The sequence below is a fragment of the Tamandua tetradactyla genome, chromosome 3, assembly GCF_023851605.1.
Source record: "Tamandua tetradactyla isolate mTamTet1 chromosome 3, mTamTet1.pri, whole genome shotgun sequence".
NCBI lineage: Eukaryota > Metazoa > Chordata > Mammalia > Pilosa > Myrmecophagidae > Tamandua > Tamandua tetradactyla.
In genome coordinates, this window is record NC_135329.1 from 135327134 (window position 1) to 135350692 (window position 23559).

General features: G+C 38.7%; 1 pseudogene; it reads right to left on the minus strand.

The window, feature by feature from the left end:
• Positions 1–21321: 21321 nt before the first annotated feature.
• Positions 21322–22538, minus strand: LOC143675769 (WD repeat-containing protein 18 pseudogene; annotated as a pseudogene).
• Positions 22539–23559: the final 1021 nt, after the last annotated feature.

A 23559-nucleotide genomic window follows, 5' to 3' on the forward strand; every position in this document is an offset into this window, starting at 1 on the left:
CTAGTACTCAATTTCTTTCTTCAAACCACGATTTCTTTAGGGGTATTTGACTAAAGGCTTTTCTTAGTGGCTTCTTATATTGAAAATTTAATTTTATTTTATTGAAGAATAAAAATTTTTGACACTGTGGATTTCTTTGCTTTTTATTTTACGTTCATATAATTTTTTGTTTTTATTTCTTTATTTTTAAGTGGTTCTTTAATTATATTTTTATTTCTTTTCTGATCAACTTGTTATTTGGTATTGATCTTTAAAATTCGAGTGGTTGATTTTTGTGAATTTTAAATTTTGTTAATATTTTTAAATTGCTTACCACCAATTTCTAATTTTAAGGATTTATTCAGGTAATCAGGCATACTTTGTACTCTCTTTTTCCAAAGTTAACTTATTACTGAATCATACTTTATTAGTTATTTATCAATCCAATTTAGCTTATTCAAGTTCTCCTCACTTTTTATTTAATTCAGAGCAATTTTCCTGGCAATTCCACTCCTAAGACATATCTTCTCTTCTCCTCTATTTCTACTTTTCCTTTTGAGCACAATCCAAGGCACAATCACCTCTTGTTTGAATGACTGCATTAGATCTCACATACTTTTATGCTTTTCTCTACTTCCTTTTTTTTCTCCCAACTAGCTATTATCCATATTAGAAACAAAATCATCTCTAAAAATTAATCATAAGTCACACCCTATTTGCTACTTTAAGATACTGTTGATTCACCTGTGTCTTAGTCTAGCCTCAGTGTGCCACCTCTGGCCAACTTCAGGTACGTACAATCTGACATTGCCTTACCTCAGTCTTATGCCATGAACCTTTCACCTCCTATCCTTGATGCAGTTTGGAGGTTAGATGTTGTATTAGTTAGGGTTCTCTAGAGAAACAGAATCAACAGGGAACACTTGCAAATATAAAATTTATAAAAGTGTCTCACGTGACCGCAGGAATGCAGAGTCCAAAATCTACAGGGCAGGCTGCGAAGCCAACAACTCCGATGGATGGCCTGGATGAACTCTGCAGGAGAGGCTCACCAGCCAAAGCAGGAATGGGACCTGTCTCCTCTGAGTCCTCCTTAAAAGGCTTCCCATGATTAGATTTAGCATCACTAATTGCAGAAGACACTCCCTTTTGGCTGATTACAAATGGAATCAGCTGTGGATGCAGCTGACGTGATCATGACCTAATCCTATGAAATGTCCTCATTGCAACAGACAGGCCAGCGCTTGCCCAATCAGATAGATAGGTACCACAACTTGGCCAAGTTGACACGTGTCCCTAACCATGACAGATGTCCAAAATCAAGATGCCAGTAAGACCATGCTTTCTCTCAGAATGTGTGGCATTGTGATGATGGCAGTCTTCTGTCACATGGCAATGTCTTTGGTCTCCTCCACTGGCTTCCTCTGACACCTGGCTTCTCTCTATAAAACCTCCAGCAACATAGATTAAGATCCACCCTGATTCAGTTGGCCATACCTAAATAGAATGTTGGAAGATCTTATTCACGAGTGAGTCCACACCCTAACTCAGCCTAACATATTCGAAGGTATTATTGATGCCTGGGTTCACATCCACAGGCACATGGATTAAGACTTGAACATGCCTTTTGTGGGCATGTGATTCAATCTGCAAAATGCTATTTTAAATTTTTGTCCTAATTCTTTACTGTTATGTAAGATCCTTAAGAGGAGAAACTAAACTCTGCTGTTTATTAATATATCTTATTCACGGCACAGAGTAGGGATGCAATACATAATTGGAAAATAAATGTATGGATAACTTCACCATCTGAAATTTAATAATCTGTGTAGATCACAAAATGAATTGCTGTGTATTAAACTGGCTCTTTAAAAGTCTTAGCCAGTTATTCTGTCTATCTTACTCTCCTTTCTTAGGATATTCCATTCTTTTTTCTCTTCTTTTCACTCCTCTGTTATTTATCTTACCTTTTCCTCTTCTCTCCTTGTGGATATTGGCTCCTCTTTTATAAGGGGTTTTATGATTGTTATTTGGTTAGTGAGTCCTGCCAGTCGAGAGCTTTAATAGCAACAACCTAGAATTTGTGTTCAATCCTGAGGGAAATGGATGACACCTCGACCTTAGTTGAATATGTCAAACAATTTTATAGTATGTCTCTGTACATGATTGAAGTTTTTCAGGACCTGCTTTGGCTCTGCATGGCGTTGTGCCTCTCCAATCTCTCTCCTTTTATCCCTTCCCCCCAAAATTGCATATTCTTTTTCTGTTTATTCATTTTCAAATGAATAGATATTTATCTAAATCCAGGGCTTATCATGAGACATCACGTTGTGTATATTTCTCTTTTCCCCGAGTCTAACAAGCCAAATGCTCTGTCCTCAGATCTAGATGCGATCAATAGTTTTAAGTATGCAGTGTTTATCACAGCTTCTACTGTCTGCAGTATATTCAATTTGTAGAGGTTATAGTGACCTGACATGAACCCCCCACACTCTTTCTGCCTGACCCACTATAGGTAGGGCACGGATTAAATTACAATCCTTAGTATGGATTATGTTTTCAAGGCCCATCCTGTCTTTACATCCATTTGTTTCTCTTTCTGGTACTTTATTGTGGGTATTACAGCTGCCACAATACAGACTACCAGAACTCTAGCTGCTTCTAAAAAACAGTATCTTTATAGTTGTTTTGGTTGGCATTGACCTTGTGTTTCTGAACCAGGAAACACAGCATGAGAAGAGAGATGAAATATGTTCCTGAAAACTTTCAAGAAAGTAGGGTTGCTTCTTTTCTAAATTATAACAACAAAGGGCTATCAGTTCTTTGTTTCAGTACAGTTTCATCAACCCTGACATTATTGGAAATTCCTTCCAGATTCTGGCAACAGAATGTCAGTCAGCTCTAGTATTCAGGGTTGTTATGAGATTTCAAGTTTTCCCTTGTCCTCTTTGGTATTTTAGTGGGCTTCATCTAGGCTATCAGCCAGAAGATCCAATTTTACATTGAAACCTCCATATGTTATCTTTTAAAGCGGTTCATTTAACTATTCGTGGAGCTTGAATTTCATTTTTTTATGCATTTGTTTCCATTCTATTTTCCAAACGTATTGTTCTTCTCAGCAATATTCAGAATGTGTTTATAGCACATGTAGAAACTAGAAAGATACAAAGAAGGGAGACAGTCACAAAACATATGTTTTTTGAGTTCATAATATGTCCCAGGAATTGCGTTGGATGTTTTATGTTATATTATTATCAATTAAGCATAGAGTAGGTGATATTACCCCCATACTACAGTGAAGAACCCAAGGTACAAAGAGATTAGATAATTTGTCCATGGCCACACAACTATATATTTGTTCAAGTTTGATCTGGGTTTACCATATTGAAGCGGAAGCACAAATTGTTAGGTAGCATCTCCTCATTCTTCACCCACAGCCCCGAGTTCTAGAATTTAAATACATATAAGAGAAAGAAAAATAAAAACAAAGAAAAAACCTCCTTCTTTCTAATTCATCTGCTTTTACTTAAATTATCTTTATTTTGTAATAGGGACCCATGTATGATACGTAGATAGAATCCTCCAATTTAAACAGAAAGATGTCCAGGTGCCTCTGAAACTGCACAAGAACCTGCACAGTGCCCCCAGATTGTGCAATTGAATACTCTCAGTTCTTACCCTACCAATAGATTACCCAAACATGTGCTAGATACCTAAATTACCAATTTAGAAAAGACTCTAGTACTCAAGAAACTCACAAGCCTAACGGGAGAGTCACTGCCCTACCTCCATCACAAAGAAAAGCACATTTATATTCTCTAGAGCCCTGGCTGCATCGGGAATTTTCCTTGCAAAATTGATCATGGAACGCTTTGGAGAAGGCAGGACTTGTGCTTTCAGTGAAAACAGGGAACACGTAAAAGCAGAAAGACAGGAGGTAGGGTGAAGGGTGGAAGGCAGCAGCAGAACCCAATGTGAATCAACACAAGAGAGAAAGCTTGGCTGGAATGGCACTCATAGGCTAAGATTAGAGCAAATCATGGAGTGAGACCTGCTATAGAGAATTTTGAAGGCAACAGCTAGGAGTTTATCTTTGATCCAGAGGGTGATGGCTTCCATCCCTGGACTTAATGAATAGGCTCTTTCCCAGGCAATGTGGTGGCTATGCAGGACTGTCCTGTGATACTTTTGCTCCTGGAATATTAGAGCCAGGAAAAGGGAGAAGAAGCAAAGAGGTAAATACTAAATTTAGTGAGGAGGGGAAAGCAGTCCATTTTCATGTCATTGATTTCTACAGTTTGTTCACCTGTTTGTTGAGGGTCGTTTCATTTACTTGCTATTTTTTTCCCACTGTTCAGCACTTCTCTCAAGTATGGCTTAGTTTATTGACTGAGTGTGACACTTTCCGTGTAAGTTAGGCACTTGGCACAGAAGGGGTGTATAATGAAGGGCAGTGGGAGCTGTTAGTAAGTTGTTTTACTCGTGCATAAAAAATTCATTGACCAGAAAGGGTTAATGCCCCTCCAAATGGCTTAACTTAATCCTCAAGTGCAATTCCCTCATTTGAAGGATCTGGCCCATTGAGTGCACGTTAGCAAAGAAGCTGAAACACCTTTTCACTGAGCCCAGTACAGTGAGGTCAAACCCAAGGGCATATAATAGGTCAGTGGCAGAGTCAGGAATAAAATCTCTGCCTTCAGATCCCCCTCTAAAGTGCGCTCATCACCTGACTCAGTTCTTTCTCTTATGAGGTATAAGAAAAAAAATTAAGAAAAGAGAAAAATAATTATTAGACAAATAATATTTTACAGCAGCCTTTTACAGAACTGTAGGAGGAAGAAATTCAGAAATAGATGAAACAGACTCCAAATGTTAAGCAAAGATGTAACAAAGCAGCAGAAAGGCCAACAAAACTTGTTTTAGGGATGTGAATGGAATGCACTTATGCCATGTAGTGTGGAAAGAGCCAATTTTATTCTTTGACCAACTCCAGAAATATTAAAATTAAATGTTCTGTGTTACCTGCAGAACCAATGCATTGGAAAAGTGCATGGAAGTAGACTGAATTTTTTTTTTTAATGAAAATAATGGTTATAAGAAGAGAATTAAGAAAGTAAAGAATTGAAGTTTGATAATGTAGGAAAGTATAGTGTAGATGTTAAAAGTCTGAGGTTGGGAATCAAAGGCTGGGAGTTGCATTTTTGCTCTATCACATTAATAGAAGTGATCAAAGTTATTTAGTCTTTTAGGTCTCAGGTTTCCCATTCAGGAAAATGGGAAAAAATAATAAAAGTAGCTTCAGAGTGTTCCGTGAGAATTGAACGTATGTAAGGTATATAATAGACAGTGCTTGGCATATGGTAGATAGTCAATTCATATTAGCTTTCATTATTGCTTATCAAAGCGATACCTGTGTTGAGATGGCAGTGATTGGAGTTCAGGGATAGGATGATAACTTTATTGTTTGTGGCAATTCCAAAAGGTAAAGAGTAGTGTAATCACTAACACACTATATTCAGAACTAGGGATAACTGAATATAATTTTTTAAAAATATAAAGCCAAGACAGACTATCTAAAGAAAACAAAAGATTGAACAAATTTATAAAGTATGACTTATGTTCTAAAAAGAAAAACATTTTTGTGTTAAAAATAGTAAAAGCCTTAATATATTTCCTAACTAAACTGTTGTCTTTTCTTTTATCAGATTCTAAAATTCTGTACTTAAAATTGTCTAGGGATCAACGACAAGTGGCATAATCTGCAAAAAGAGATTTTTAGGTGATATGGTTATTTATATCAAAGCTCTGCGCACAGGCAATATGAATCGAAGACTCATGAATTTGATTGATAAAAATATTTAATTAAAAGATAACTTAATCCGGTGCCTGCCCATGTTTTGAAAAAAGATAACTGAGGTCAAATGTACCCTTTCTTCAAAAAAGATCTGTGGATTCAAATGATCTGGATAACTTCCCAAACTCTCTATTTTGTCAATATGATTTCATTTAAGGTGTTATCCCACATAGCAATTTTAAAAGAGATTTATCTTTTATCTTATTTAGTCCATCGCTATGGCCTGGTTCCTGTCTATACAACCTTTTGACTAACAACATCACTTTTCCTAGATCAATCATCTGTGAAGACCAAATGAATCCCTAGACAAACGTGTGTCTGTGTGTGTTTGTGTATTTATTTGCATGTATGTGTATGCATTCCTTCATAAGCATCATACAGTCTTTGTTTTGGTTTGCCAGAGCAGCTGGCAAACTGGTTTTGGCTTATACAACAGGAATTTATTGACTTATGGTTTTGTGGCTAGTAATCCAAAATCAAGATATCAGTAAGGCTTGCTTCTCTGGAGTCCGTAGCAGTCTGGTGCAGGCCACCAGCAACCGTTAGGGTTCCTTTGTTTACATCTCTGCCTCCCATCACCTGATGCTCTTCTCTCCTTTCATCTACTCTTTTGGTCTTCTGCTGACTTCTAGCTTCTGGCTCCTTTCATGTTTCTCTGACTTTGGTTTCCAGATTCTTCTTACATGTTATAAGGTCTCCAGTAATATAAATTAAGAATCACCTTTTTCTAGATGGCCACACCTAATTTAAATATTACATCTTCAACAGGTCTTATGTGCAATGGGTTCACACCCTCAGGGAAGCTGATTAAGATTAAAAACCTGTGTTTGTTGGAGAACATAATTCAACCTACCACAGTATTTATCAGCTCCTTGAGGGAGTATATCACCTCAAAAAACTGATAACTGTTAACTCATTGGGTCTTTCCCTTATTTTTACAAACATTTTCTGATGTAAGTATTCATTTTGATCTTTAAATGACTTTTGGCCTCATGACTGTATCTAGTCTATACCCCCATCACTGTACAGACTTGATTCTTGGATGCCTAGTTTCTTATCTTATACCATAATCCTAGCTACCCAATGTCACATACTGACAGAATTCTTCTTTTCTGATAGTTTACCACACAGCCTCTGTAGCTTCATGGAAAATTAACTTGTTTACATGTATGAAGTTGATCTGATACAGATGACTCTGATGGCAGGGGTCATCAGGTGTATAGACCTAAACACGTCAGATAAATAAAAGATATATTCCTAAAGGCAAAAGATGAGGACTGTTGGACACTGAAGTACATCCTGCATTTTATTGATATTGACCTTTAATGGGAGTAAGTCATATGCATGCATTCTTCATTAAAGGTATAATACCACTTAGTATATGATATAGTATATAGTATATACACAGTTTATAATTCTCCACAGGATCTAAAATAAAGCTGTGTATATAGAAATGGCAAATATTTGGAGGGTTAATTTGGCAGACTACAGGGTTAATTTGGTGAGACTGGAAAGACACGGTGACTTTAATTCAGAGACAGGTTTCACAGCATATTAAAACTTAAATAAGCTATGTCCTTCAGGATTGCTTTTATCAGTAGTTAATATTATCCCTCTCCACTTTCTTTTTGCCTTTTTGTCTTTTATCTTTCTCTCATGTTTCCTGCTAATAACATCTATATGAGTATTTCTGATTTCTGATCACTGGAAATAATTATTGGCTTTCCTCTTCCCAGAAAATAGCATTGACTTTTCTTCTGACAATGCCTGAGTTATCAGAACTTAAATTTATTGTAGGTTATCTATTTGAAAGGCACCTTTCTGGGCACTACTTTTCAAAGGAGCAGTCAAGGGCTTTAAAATTTGGAGGTCTGTTCCATGGAATTGCTAATTTGTAGTAATTGAGAACACACCACTTTTTAAAATGTTTCCCCTTGAAAGAAGTCCCTCGGCAGTGAGTCCCAACCAGGAGCAAGCTTTCCTCCCAGGGAATATGTGACAATATTTGGAGATATGTTTAGTTGTGACAACTGATGGGGATGACATTGGTATCTGTTAGGTCTACCTTTTAATGCTCAGGACAGCCCCCCTCAACAAAGAATTATTTGGCCCAATATGTCAGTTGTGCTGAGGTGAAAATACTCTACCCAAGCGTAATGTCATGGGTTTTACTTACCAAACCTTCTTCTCCCCAGGGATAAACTGGACATGCTTGCCTCAGTTCTGACCCTTTGCTTTTCTCTATGGAGTCTGAAAGCCTACAGAGAAGGTGGATTCCTACCAGCTGTCAGCCATGTAATAAAGTTGCTAGGGCAGGCTGTGCTCCTACCAGAGTGGACTGCAGGTGTTTTTTGTTTGTTGTCTGTTTGGTGAGAATGGGAACGGGGTTGACTTCAATTCAGAGGAGAGTTAGTAAGCCTATTAGGACTTATCTAAGCTACATCCTTCAGTATTGCTTTTACCAGTAATAAAGCTGACATTTTGATCTCTAACTGTCTGACTCCTGTATCATTCTCTGTAAATTGGTTCTGATCTCAGGTTGGGAACAGTGGTGTTATTTTTTGACCCCCTAAAATCCAAAATCTGTTACTGTTTGATAGTTCAGAATCTTAACAGCTTACCTCCATGATTCTTGGCCTTTCATATAAGAGAGTCTTGCTCAGACAAAGACTGCCAAAATATAATCTTGACTAATTAATGTAAGAGCCACACAGGGCTGAAATGATCAAAATAGAAACACTAGCTATCAAGTTCAAAACTTCTTTTTTGAACATAGAATTTTTGCTCTTTTATAGGTAATCTAAAGGAAAATTTATTACAAAGATGTGTTCATGGGATTTTTTTTTGAAAATGATAAAAAAAGAAACTAATATAACTATAAACATTTTATAACTGTCTCCATGAATTCTCTTCCCCGGTGATAGATGAACCAAATATCAACCTTTGGTAATAAAATGCAAGACAAAAAAAGCATCCTTAGTGGTTTTAGCTAAAAGGAGAGTAGGATGAGTTAAAAATTTTCCATAAAATTCTGTTGTCCTAACATAAAATAGACCCTATGAGATGTTATCATAAGATAATGAAATTGAGTACCCAAAGCCATACACAGAACATAGCTCCCAGCTTTCATCATACCTATGTGTAACAAAAGTATATCATACGATATGCAAAGAGTAATGCTGCTGTAAGTGAGGTGCAAAGGGAGGTGGTTATACATGACAATGGTAAAGACCTGACAACCTTCCCAAAACATGCCCTATCAGTCAGGATGGGCTTGACACAACTGGGAAATACTCTGGGTTCATGGTACAAATCTAGTGCAGGTTTGCAGGGTCCCCTGTGCTCATTGTAGCCATGTGGGGACCCAGGCTTATGGAAGTTTTACCTACACACAAACTTCCACAATCCCCTTAACAGTGGTATGGAATGGGAAACTCAAGTAGTTTTTAACTCATCTTCCAAGAAAAGACACATCACTTCTGGCCTATGCAAGTCAATGACCTTGTCTAACTTTGATAGTAGAATCCTACCACATGCCTGAGAGAGATAAGAACCAGATATTATAAATGTTCTGAAGGTTGTAAAAACTCTAGTGACAACCCCACATTATTACCAAAATTCTGGAGCAAACCAATTGGACTTGCATTCAAATCTTTACATATATTTTCAATTAGTGACTATAGTAATTTACAAAATGCCCTGAATTTCCAGAATAATCAGAACATCAAAAATACTTTAGTTGTAGGTAGGATTTTGTCAGCTTATTTTGGATGGTGGAGTGATTAATATTTAGTGTTCCAGATTCTCTGCCATCTTTACAGCTGTTGTGTTTCTGTTCCGCTCATGTCATGCCATGCTCTAACATGGTGAACAGTGTCATCCAGGAGACATGCAGTGCTGTAACCCCATCATCTCACAGGAGCCAGCTTGAGCTGCTGGGTTCTCCCAATGGCATTTTCCTAAGAAAGTCTTAAAGTTACATACAGAAGTAATTTTTTCTACTTTTTGTGTTTTTGTACTTAAATTGAAAAAGAGCTAAAATGAATATTATAGGAAATGCTAACTGCCACACAAAAACTTCAGGGAAATTAAAGCTTTTATTTGTATTACGTCTTGGGATAAACCTCTTTTTTCAATTCAAATTTCTAAATCAATTTCAAGAAGAGTATAGAATATTGGGTGCTATGTTAGAACCCACCAAAACCTCCCAACCATTCTGAACTTCATTTATTTTCTCCTCTAAAAAGAGGAAAGAGGTTTCTGGTCAACCAAGATGGTGGTGAGGCCCCAAAGCACCTTGGTTCCCACCAAGGCAGCCATACATGTCCATGAGGTTGACAAGCCAAAGAAGTTGTACACTCAGGTAGCTGCTGGCCCCCCTGAGGAAATGTTAGGCATCCTGTATCACCTTTCCAGTACACTTCTACAAAACTAAGTAAACATAGTGAACACAGATCTAAGCCAAAACAAAAGAAAATACAGATTACTTCTTAATCCATGTTGCACTTGCTTACATAGTTCTATAAAGTTCAAATGCGATCGTTTTGGGGAAGATGTTACGAGCTGTCTGAAGGTCAAAGAAGAGGGAGGGTTGAGGAATAAGAGACGAGAAACCAGAAGAGGGATAGGTGGAAACGAGATAGAAGGGAGAAAAGAAGAAAGGAGGGCAAAACAATGATTGTGTATGCCAATGGAAGTTTTTAATGCAGCATGAGAGCAAATCTGAAGTCTGAAATAGGAGACAGTAAGATTTCATGAACACTATCCAATCTTGACAGTGGATAAGAATACAATTTTCTAAATACCCTTTGAGAAGGAAAAGTTTATGATGGTTTTAATGTGGTGTTCTAAATCATAACTTTTTGCCATTAAGCAAATGTTCCATGATAATGTGGTGACTTTATACCTTTCTTGTTTAATCACCTAAATCTGGGCATTCTTGGATATCTTTAAGTACATGAGGTGCATTGCTCTACAAAGTCTTTGAAGGTACCGGATACTGTGAAGAGATAAATCTTTTCTTTGTTCTTTAATAATGATAATAGAAACACTGGAAGGAATCGAATCAGGGGAATTAGAGGAAATGCTCATTAAAATACATTTAAAAGGTCTAATGATTAAAATATTGATTAATTAGCCAAACATTGATTAGCAGTCACACTTTATCAACTACAAAGTTTCTAATTACTGCACTATTATTCCATAGATTGACCTGTTCTCTCCTGTCACTTATGATGAAGAACAATTTTTATTAAGTGGGTTTTGGATTTTTGACCTGTAAAATTTTAATAGGGAGTACAAAGAGGGTGTCGTGTGTGGTTTGGCATTTTATTCACCAAGGGACTAATAGTTGCTGTCTCTACTTAACCAGAGGCACAAGGGTAGAAGAGGGACATAAATACATAGGGATTAAAATCCTACCTTCTTCATATCAAGGGAAAAAGCCAAATGTTCTTCCACTGAATGGGAGAAAAGAAGAAAATATTTGCGTTTCTGGTTGTCATGGCAAAGAAGGAGGATAAGAGAGATTTCAACCATAGTATATCCGTTACAGTTTTTTCAGAGGTTTAGAAACATTACTTGCAATATATAGAAAAAGGAGATTTGTTATAGGGATTTAATTTTATGCTATGCGGGGAACTGATTAAGGCTGTGGGACCTGTGGTCTGGAGATGGATCTGAAATCAGGAGGGAATTCCTGATGGACAGTAAGTGAGGGAGAGCAAGGAAAAGCTGGAATTTGTATCTGTCTCTCACCGCCTCTAACTTCAATGATGCAAGTGAAGCTGGGGCTCTTCACTCTGGAGCTGCCTGCACAGCTGGCCTGGGTTTCAGAGAAGCTGAAGGTGAAGATTCTGCAGGAGCTGGAGGTGCTGTGGCCCAGCTACTGCCCCTCCCCAACAAAGGTTAATCAGCAAACCAGGACCACCGGTGTGATCTGCAGCAATGCCTCGCTCTGAACCACCATTCAGGTGTAAAATGGGTCCTTCCAAATCTTGAGAAAATTTCTCTTGTGGCTATCCTATCCCACTGCCATCAGGAATGACAGCTCTGAGAAGCATTGTTCTGGCTTAGCAAAGTGAACACAGTGTAAATGCACCACCTAAAGCTGAAGAAAATCTCATCTCAAGTAGCACAGACACCAACCTCTCCACTGCTGGGGGCACATAACACAAGAACAGATACCAGGACTCAGGTGCCAATTTGAAGCATATTCACCACCGAACTAACAAAAATTTCCCTTTCAGTGGGAATGATTTTTATACATCCTGAGAAGGAAAAGAGCATCCAAAAGTGATTCATATCAAGCTAATGAAAATACCTCACTTTTAATTTCAACTGGGCAATTTCTGGACATTTTATAAAAGAAGATCTTGTTGAGCTCAATAACTGTCTATTTAAATCTGCTGAGGCAGTACGTATGCCCCGATTCACCAAAAGAAAAGGCCAAGATGCCACACCAGGTTACAATCTTACAGTCTGGAAGTGCTGCCCAGGTTTCCTCCTGATGAGATCAGTTCCAAGGCCAGAAAGCAGATTTACAGCATGAACATAAATGAGCAGGGGACACACCTTTTTGATCATACATATGTTTGACAGGCAAAATGTGCTTCCAACCTGATTGCCAGATAAGTAACAGCAAGTAAGCTCCTTGCAGTCTGTGGAAAATGACATCCTGAAGACAATTCAGAGCAGAGTATTAGGCTGACAAGATGAACAGCCACAGTCTGGAAAGGGCCAGAATAGAGGAGCTCACGCTCCCTGCCCCGCAGGGAAGGGATTCCTATAGGCTTAGCTTCTGGGTCCTGCTGAGGGGCCGTGTTTTAGAAAGAGCTAGCTTATTCACAAGCAACTGAAAGGAGAACTGGCTTTATGCCCAGATCAGAAATGCCCTACCTGCTTCTGCATCTGAGAAGGCAAGAAATTAAGAAAACACACTGCAAGCCTTATAAAGCCACATCAACAAGTCTGTGGCGTCAAGCATTCCAGACATTCCTCTGCATTATGTATCTGAATATGGTAATAGCACATAGGAGGGGGACAGGTATCCTTTTAAAACTTTTTCTATTCTCTTGTAAGTTTTGTAATCTTGTCCAGAACTAACCCAAGCCTAAAAGTGCAAGTTGAAAGAAAGTATTTTTAAAAATAATTGAGGTCCTTTTTATTTTCTCAGTTATCTGGGCCTGTCAGGCAAAAGTGCTTTACAATTTTGAATTAAGGTTTGCTATTCTTGATCATTTAGATTTGCATATATGACCATAATTACATCAAATGAGAAGTGTAATGGGTAAATATTTATGCCAACACTGTATTAGACATTACAAATCTAAATATTGATATAAATGTAGATATTAATATATGAACATATCTAAATATTAATAAATTAGTATTTGTAATACAACCTTATATTGAAGAGTCACAGTAGTTTTCCATTTTTCTAGTGAAAATATGGTAACAATATCAGAGATGTAAAATAGAATGCAAAATTTGAGTCTACTTATGCTGTAATATTTAGCCTAAATTAGAACGCACTTAAACAAAACATATTGATAACAATAAAAGAAGAAAATAGAAAGAGAAAGTGAGAAAAGGAATGGTGGCACTGTATCTTGTTAAGAATTTCATTGTTCACCTAGTGTTTTGTTTCCTTATTGCTAAAGCAAATACCATGCAGTGAGTTGGCTTAAACAATAGGAATGCATTGGCTCACAGTTGTGAAACAAGGAGATGGCCAAATCAGGTTATCATCAAGGCAATTGTTTCTCCCTGAAGACTGGTATTTGGGGCTGGCTGACAGTGATCCTTGGACCTGGGCTTCTCTGTCACATGGCAATGCACATGGCGGCCTCTCCTGGCCATTCTCTTCTCTTCTAGGTTCTGTTGACTTTCAGCTTCTGGCTGCTCCCTCTGTGGCTTTTTTTCTCTCTCTATGTCCTACCCTAAAAGGTCTTCAGTAATAAAATTAAGACCCATTCTGAGCCATAGCTTATCCAAAGTAACTTCATCAAGAGGATATATTTACAAGGGTTCACACACACAGGAATGGATTAAGTTTAAGAACATGTTTTTCTGGGTAACATAGGTTCAAACTGCCTCACCTAGTATAGAGATAGATTGGGGAGAGAGATAAGGAGATAAGGAGAGAGAAAAGAACTGAATTTATGGTTCAAATATTTTTTGTCCTTTCTTAACTAATGAAAGTAATACCAGTTATAAATTTGTTTTGGTTGAAGCTTTGTCTTCATCCAATAAATTTTCTTATGTAATGTGGTAGACACAATGATACACTGCCCAAATCCAATTTTAAGGAAGAATGTGCTGCTGTCCATCCACAGGAGTGTTATTTGCCACAGTCTCCTAGTTGCAGATGTCCCCTTCACCTGAAGTTTACACCATTCCTGGGCATACCACTTCCAGTAAGCGAATGAAGTACAAATGTCAATATCTCAACCTTTGTGATCAATTCTCAACAATTCTAAAGACAATTCTTCCTTCAGAGCTTCCTACCAATGCAGGCCAAGGCCTGCTTCTCAGTGGCTTTTCCCTCTGCCAATCCCACCTTCTCTCTTTGTTTAATAGGTGTTGCTTTCTAAAAAACATTTTGCATCCCAGTCTCTGTCTTGCTGCCTGCTTTTGAACCTATCCAGTGACAGTTACTGTTTGGAGTGATCTGAGAAAGCAGATGATTTGAGGGGACTTGGGCTGGCTCATTTACCACCCAGCTGATCATGGGCACCCATCAGATGTGTTGGATGGAGCACAGACAGCCTTTGGCACGAGCTGGAGGTCCGATTGTTGAAACTGCTAGAACAGACTAGATTACTACGTAACATATCAAGTGTTTAAGGCATTGGAAGAAAACAGTAGTTTTAAGAATAGTGGGATGAGATGGCTGCTGCTAAGAACTGTGGATACTCTGAGATAGATGAGGAATAGCTGAGGAGCAGCAATAGGTGGCACAAGTCAGAGGGCCTGTTGGGGTGCATACAAAGAAGCCTTCATCTCTTCAAATTGGAGAGAAGAAAAGCCTGAGAACCGAACTAGGGAGTTACTTGTCCCAGTGGTTAAACTTCAAATACAGCAAACTGCCCCACCAAGGCAGGTCTGTTAGATAAAACTCCAAGACCCTTGCACTAGAAATGGACTCTGGGGTTGGAGTGCCTCCTCCCCAATTCTTTGTCCCAGGCTCTTCTGAACTTGTGAGTCTGCAGTAATGGTCCACCAATAAATAATTTTGGTTGCTGCGACATCCACTCCAAAGTAAGATATAAATTATTGCAACTTGTACCTTTTAATACAAAATAGAAGTAAAATATTTGGTGGAGATTTTTGAGTTCTGGAGGCAGTTTATTTCACACCCAGAGTTATTGCTCTGGCCCATATATTGGCTACTATCTTTGGGTGGGACCCAGAACAGAAAATACTTCTGTAGCAGATTGGTATTGAGGACCAAGAGTTTCTACTACTTGGACCAAATGCTCCAGAAGACTTTATGTTGTTGAGATAGTAGTAGTGGGAAAGATGCTTATGGAATTTATACATTCCAAAGACAGAATTGCAACACAGGTGCCTCACTTTCTTGAACATGTCTATGCCATTTGTGGTAAAGAATTATATGACTTTTGAAAAACAACCACTGTCATGCTATTGGTACTAGGTAGAAAAGGTACACCTGACCACGGGACACAAAGTAACCATGTGACTGGAACTCACTATCCATGTGAGCTGGAACCTATCAGACCCACTCTCATGTGCCCAGTGGTGGCCCTTCATAAGTGGAATAACTGTAAGATTGATGCAAGCAGGACCAGAGAGTACATGTAAGCTGCATAATATTCATGCCTCCTATCACTGTTACACAAGCATCCTACCCTCAGCTCATGCGTATGACTATATTGAGTATATTAGTTATCTATTGCTGCACATAAAATAAAGTATCCCCAAACTTAACAGCTCAATACAGCAAACATTTGTTATCTCACATTTTCTTTTGGTCGGGATTTGAATATAGCTTAGTTGGCTGTCTCTGGTCCCAGTCTTTTTGTTTGTTTTTTTATTATTTATTGTGAAAAATAACATATAAGCAAAAAAAGCAATATATTTCAAAGCACACTGCAACAATTAGCTATAGAACAGATTTCAGATTTTGGTATGGGTTACAGTCCCACAATTTTAGGAGAGTAATCACAGTGCATGGAACTTTTGTAGAATCTCAGATAGGAGTTCTTTAGGGTTGGCAGGAATGGTTTTGGTTGGGCTTTGGCAAACCATAGTAAATAGCAACATTTAGCTGAAACTTGCATTAAGAGTAGCCTCCAGCCTCTCAACTCTATTTGAACTCTCTCAGTTCAATAGCTGTGATTGATACCTTGTTTTGTTATAATTATTTTCCCCCTTTTGATCAAGAAGGCATTGTCAATCCCATGGTGCTAGTCCCTGACTCATCCCTGGAAGTCATCTCCCATGTTGCCAGGGAGACTTTAATCCCTGGATGTCACATCCCACGCAGCAGGGAGGGTAATGATTTTATTTGCAGAGTTGGGTTAACAGAGAGAGAGAGAGAGACAGAGAGAGACAGAGACTATCTGAGCAACACAAGAGTCCTCTGGAAGTGACTTTTAGGCATAACTATAGGTGGGCTTAGCTTCTCCACTGTATAAATAAGTTCTTAAGAGCAAGTCTCAAGATCACAGGTTTGGCATTTTGACTTGGGAGTCTGTAATGAGACAGTATCAGGGGGTTCCCTCGTGATAGAGTTTAATAACTCCAAATTATTTCTCTACTCCCTTAAGAGACTTTGCAAATAGTTTTCAACTGTCTGCTCAACATATTCTAGGATGTATCTGGACATTACATTAAGCTATGCAGAATTACAAGCACACATTCCCATTCGGGGCGCCATGTGTTTGGATTGTTTAAATGATCTGTCCAGACAGGTTGAGTTAGATTATGTGCTACAGAAAATTTAGGTTTTGGACAAAATAAACCTCTCTTCCTCTGGTCTTATAGAGTAGGTGAAATTCTAAAATACAGACAATGTCCCCCTGTATTCTGATTTACCTTAGTCCTAACCTGATCTGTTTTGTTCTTATCTCTGATTGAACACTGATCTCTTTTTCAGTCTCTTTGACAGTTGTCGCACATGGCAGTGCTGTCTTGCAGACATGCAGAACTCTTACTTTGGGTCTTAAGTGTCACACAGGTACCCAAAGTTCCAGGGAAATACCAGGTTATACATACATGGCACAGTTTCTCAAAACCTAGAAATAACAATTACAGCTCTGGATTAAATGTAGCAGCTATAATAGCTTACAACCTGGGCCCCAATTTTCTTTTAAGTATGTTCTAAATGCGACCATACAATATTTGCTCTTTTGTTTCTGGCTTATTTTGCATCACATAATGTCCCTCAGGTTCATTCACACTGTCGCATGCCTCTTGGCTTTGTTCCATTTTGTAACAGCACAACATTCAATCATATGTATGCAGCATAGTTCACCATTCTACTTCTCAATCAGTGTATCCTACAACCACCTCTATCCATTGGGCCTCATGTATAATGTCCAAAGTCAACAATCCTTGTCTCACAGTATCCTCACTTAGTTGTATCATTGTCAACACTCTCAATTTTAAACAATTTTCATTGCTCCCAAGAGAAAAATAACTGATAAACACACTCTTACCAAACTGAAAATCCAAACCTCCCCTTAACTCCTGCTCCCCCCCACCCAGTTATGTACCCCTGGTATTGCTATGGTACTGTTGCTGTCTTCCTGTTAAACATAGCCCATAGCATGCAATAGTAGTTTTCCCCCACACCCTGATATTACTTACTCATTATACAAGATTCATACCTTTGAAGTAGTTCATGCAAGAACTTACTTATATTTGCAGTGTTAATTGGTAGAATGAATGGCTCTATACAACCCCTTTCACTCGTGTTCACCTTAAATAAGGCAATAGTACTAATAGACCCACTAATAAAATACCATCACTTCTATACATTCCCTTACTTTTACGTTCAACCTCATTAGCTAACCATCTCTAGTTTTCATGTTTCTGTAGGTCCTTTGTATTCTGTATAATAAGCCTCTGAGTTTACCATTACCAAGGTCATAAAAATGAAATCATACAGTATCTATCCTTTTGTGTCTGGCTTATTTCCCTCAGCTGTATATCTTCAAGGATCATCCATGTTGTCATGTGCTTCAGGATGTCATTTCATCTCACTACAGCATAATATTCCATCATATGTATATACCACATCTTGTTAATCCACTAGTGTGTTGATGGGCACTTGGGTTGTTTCCATCTTTTGGTGATTGTGAGTAATGCCGCTATGAACATCGGTGTGCAAATGTCTATTTGTGTCACTGCTTTCAGCTTTTCTGGGTACATACAGAGTAGTGGTATTGCTGGGCCACAGGGAAACATTATTTTTCTAAGGAACTGCCAAACTGTCTTCCATAGCCACTGCACTATTATACATTCTTACTAGCAGTACATAATGTTCCGATTTCTCCACATCCTCTTCAACATTTGTAGTTTCCTGTTTGGGGTGTGAGGTGTTATCATATTGTAGTCTTGTAGTGCATTTTCTTTATAACTAATGAAATTGACATCTCTTTATGTGCTTTTTAGCCATCTGTATTTGCTCTTTGGAAAAAAGTCTACTCATCTTAAGCCTATTTTATAATTGGGTTGCTTGTTCTTTTGTTATTGAGTTGTATGATTTCTTTATGTGTACAGGATACACATAAAGTGTCTTTATCTGATACATGATTTCCAAATATTTTCTCCCATTTGGCTGCCTCTTCACTTTTTTGGCAAAGTTCTTTGAGGCACAAAAATATTTGATTTTGATAAGTTCCCATTTATCTGCTTTTTATTTTGTTGCTTGTGCTTTTGGGTGTAAAGTTTAGGAAGCTACCTCCTATTTCTAGGTCTTGAGGATGTTTCCCTATATTTTCTTCTAGTATTGGTCCTTATATTTAGCAGTTTGATCCACTTTGAATTAATTTTTGTATGGAGTGGAAGGTAAAGTTCCTCTTTCATTCTTTTTGATATTGATATCCAGTTCTACCAGCCCCATTTATTGAAAAGACTGTTTTATTCCAGTTCAATGGATTTGGGGATCTTGTTAAAAATCAGTTGACCATAGATTTGATGGTTTATTTCTACACTTTCAATTCGATTCCATTGGTCAATACTTCTTTCTTTGTGCCAGTACCATGTTGCTTTTAACCACTGTGACTTTACAATTTACAATTATTTACAATAAACTTTAAAATCTGGAAATGTTAATCCCCCCACTTGGTTCTTCTTTTTAAGAATTTTTAACTATTCAAGGTCTCTTTCCCTTCTAAGTGAATTTATAACTAGCTTTTCCAAGTCTCCAACATAGGTTGCTGGAATTTTAACTGGTATTGCATTGAATTTATGAATATAGATGCAAAAAATCTCAACAACATACTAAGAAACTGAATCTGGAAGGTTATTAAAAGGATAAGACACCATGACCAAGTAGAATTTATACTAGGAATGCAAGGATGGTTCAACAATCAACGATATGTACTACATTAATAGAATAAAAGAAAAAACACATGATCGTATCAATAGGTGCAAAAAGATGTTTGACAAAATCTGACACTTTATTGTGATTAAAACACTAAACAAACCTAGAAATAGAAGGGAACTTCTTGTACCTAATAAAAGACATCTATAAAAATTCACAAGTAGCATCATACTGTTTCGGACAATGTTCCATGTGCATTTGAAAAAATGTGAATTATTCTGCTATAGGATAGTCTTCTTTATATGACTGCCAGGTTTAGTTGGTTTTGGTTTTAGTGTTGTTTAAGGCTTCTGTTTCCATATTGATTCTGTCTAGATCTACCATTATGAGAGTGGGTTAGTAAAGTCACCAACTACTTTTTTTTTTTTTTGCTTGTAAATCACTTTTGTTAAAAATGAGCAGCACCAGTGTTCTAGTTTGCTAGCTGCCATAATGCAATATATCAGAAACAGAATGGTTTTTTAAAAAGGGAATTTAATAAGTTGCTAGTTTACATTTCTCAGGCTGAGAAAATGTTCTAATTAAAGCAAGTCTATAGAAATGTCCCATCAAAGGCATCCAGAGAAAGAAATTTTGGTTCAAGGAGGCCGATGAAGTTCAGGGTCTCTCTCTCTCAAGTGAGAAGGCACATGGCAAACAGTCAGGGTATCTCTTTCAACTGGAAAGACATATGGCGAACATGGCATCATCTGCTAGCTTTCTCTCCTGGCTTCCTGTTTCATGAAGCTCCTAGGGAGGCATTTTCCTTCTTCATCTCCAAAGGTCACTGGCTGGTGGACTCTGCTTCATGGTGCTACAGCATTCTCTGCTCTCTCTGAATCTCCTTCATTCTCCAAAATGTTTCCTCTTTTATAGGAACTTATCAAGATCCACCCAAATGGGTGGAGACATGTTGTCACCTAATCCAGCTTAACAAACACTCTTGATTAAATCACATCTCCAGGAAGATATGATTACAGTTTGAAATATACAGTGTTAAATAGGGATTATTCTGCCTTTATGAAATGGGATTTAGATTAAAACATGGCTTTTCAAAATCTGTTCTAGTTTGCTAGCTGCTGGAATGCAATATACCAGAAACAGAATGACTTTTAAAAAGGAGAATTTAATGAGTTGATAGTTTACAGTTCTAAGGCTGAGAAAATGTCCCAATTAAAGCAAGTCTATAGAAATGTCCAATCTAAGGCATCCAGGGAAAGATACCTTGGTTCAAGAAGGCTGATGAAGTTCATGGTTTCTTTCTCAAGTGGAAGGGCACATGGTGAACACAATCAGAGTTCCTCCCTCATCTGGAAAGGCACATGGTGAACAAGGTCAGGGTTCTCTCTGATCTGGAAGGGCACATGGCGAACATGGCATCATCTACTAGCTTCTTCTCCTGGTTTCCTGTTTCATGAAGCTCCCTGGGAGGTGTTTTCCTTCTTCATCTCCAAAGTACTGGCTGATGGACTCTCTGCTTCGTGGTGCTGCAGCATTCTCTGCTCTCTCTGAATCTCTCATTCTCCAAAATGTTTAATCTTTTATGACTCCAGAAACTTATCAAGATCCACCCAAATAGGTGGAGACATGTCATCACCTAATTCAGCTTAACAACCACTCTTGATTAAATCACATCTCTAGGGAGATGATCTGATTAGTTTCAAATATGCAGTATTGAATAGGGATTATCCTGCCTTTATGAAAAGGGATTTAGATTAAAACATGGCTTTTCTAGGGGACATATATCCTTTCGAATCAGTACAACCAATAAGGCACAAAAGACCCCTGTGAGATGACGCCCTAGCCATCAAAGTCAAACAACATAGGACACCAGGACACAAGATGGGCCAGGAGGCTGCACGCCTGGAGCACTTGGTGATGAATTCATCCCAATGCCTGAGGCCAGAAGGGGCATCCCTGCACCCCCAGATGATCACCCCATGCAGGTGAGCATCCTGGGCCCATGGAGCCGCGTGATGACATGTGTGGAGAAGTCGAAGAGGTTGCAGTTAATCTTGTGCAGGTTGAGTCTCCTCCTCCAGTTCTGTCATATGGATACACAGCTGCTCCTGGCTGCCCAACACATTCTTCTCCGTGGTATGGCATAGGACTATGTGCAGCTGTTCCATGCATTCCAGGTAGCTGGGCTCCAATCCCTGTTGATGTAGGCCCAGCTGCAGAGTGAGGCCCCCACAGTGCTGCTCTTCCCTGTGCTCAGCACCCAGCCGAGTGCTTGTTGAGGTGGGACAGCAGTAACCTGGGCCTGAGGTCAGAACTGAGCATGGCCAGGGCAGCCAGCATGATGGCAGCATTGCTGACAGGACCTTTGAGTATGAGGGTCTGCAGGTACTTCCTGCTCTCAGTGGACACAGATGGACTGGTCACCTGGTTTCTGTCCCTCTAAAGACCTTCCCATTCTCCTGCTTTGGCTGGAAGGTCTTCTCTATCTCCCAGACCAGATGCAGAGGTCTACCTGGATGATGGAGCCATCACTGCCATCACAGAAGATGGGTACTCAGCCAGGTCCATGATCACTGCCATGATGCCCATGTCAAACAGTACTGAGAGGAGTAGCTCATCCAAGGAGACCTCCCAGAGCTCACTGTCTGGGCAGCGAGGCAGTGGCCTCCTGGGCCACACAACCCCTCATCTGTCCCCCAACACCCCACTCCCTCCACCCCCCAATCCACAGTGCAGGTCTGTGACAGGGAGCAGATATACCAGGGAGTTGGGATCCTGGAGAGGTCTTCCTGTTGCACACTGCAGGGTCCCCACACTAGCACTAGGCAGTTTTGCCCCCTGAGAGGAAGTGGTTGCTATTTCCTGTGAACTGCTGGCATAAGACATCCTGGTAGTAGTGGCTCAGGATGCCCAGAAGTTTCCCCATGGAAGCCTCCTACAGGTATATGCAATCTGAAACCCCCACCAGCATATACAGGCTGTTGGGTGCTGTGGTCAGAAAGGTGACAGGGCCAGGGCAAATGATCTTCTGCTGGAGTTGGTCCTTCTGCTGCAGCTCCTAGGCCATTCAGTCTGGCTGCTGTAGTACATGAGCAGGTTGGCGCACAAGTGCAGCTCCCACATGATACAACTCCAGAGCTGGCCCATGGAGTCTATACAAACTGCCACCTCCATGGGTGCTGCCATCCTGCCTGCTCTATGGCCCCAGAAATACAACTATTTTTTTTGAACTATGTATTTCTCTCTGCAAGACTGTCAGTTTTTTGCTTCATATATTTTGTAATCCTTTTGATGGGTGCATAGAATTGTTATATTTTCTTGGTTGAATGACACTTAAAATTATATAGTGCCATTTTTGTTTCTTGCACTAATTATTTCTTAAAGGCTATTTGGTCAAATATAGCCTCTTCAACTCTCTTTTGATTATTGTTTGCATGGAATATCTTTTTCTATTTTTTCACTTTCAAATTGTTTGTGTGTTTAGATCTAAAATAAGTCTCTTGTAGACAGCACATGGTTAGATCATATTGTTTTACAAATCCATTATGCTAATCTCTGCCTTTTAATTGGGAATTTTATCCAATTACATTTAACATAGTGTTTTAGTTTCCTAGTTGCCAAAACAAATACCATGCAATGGGTTGGCTTATATAATGAGAATTTATTGGCTCATGGTTTTGAGGCTAAGAGAAGAACAAAATCAAAGAAGCACCAAAGCTATGCTTTATTTCAGAAAACTGTACAGCATCTTGGAGCTGTATGCCTGTGATCCTTGGTCCTTGGTGTTTCCTTCACATAGAAATGCACATGGCAGCCTCTTCTGGCCTCTCTTTACTATTCTGGGTTTTGTTGATTTCCAGCTTCTGGCTGCTTCCTGTGGTTTTCCTCCCTGTGTTTTTTAATTTCATTCTGCTTTTAAAGGACCCTCATAATAGGATTATGATACATCCTGATTCATCTCTGCCACAACTTAACTGGCATAACTTCATCAAAAAGTCCTAGTTACAATGGGTTTACATCCATATGAGTGGATTAAATTTAAGAATATGTGTTTTGGGGGATACAAAGCTCCAAGTGTTTGTATCTTTGTATCAATCACAGTTACTGATAAAGAAGAGCATACTTCTGTCATTTCGTTATTTGTATGCCATATGTCACATCTTTTTTGGTTCTCAATTTTTCTATTACTGCCTTTTCTATGTTAAGGAGA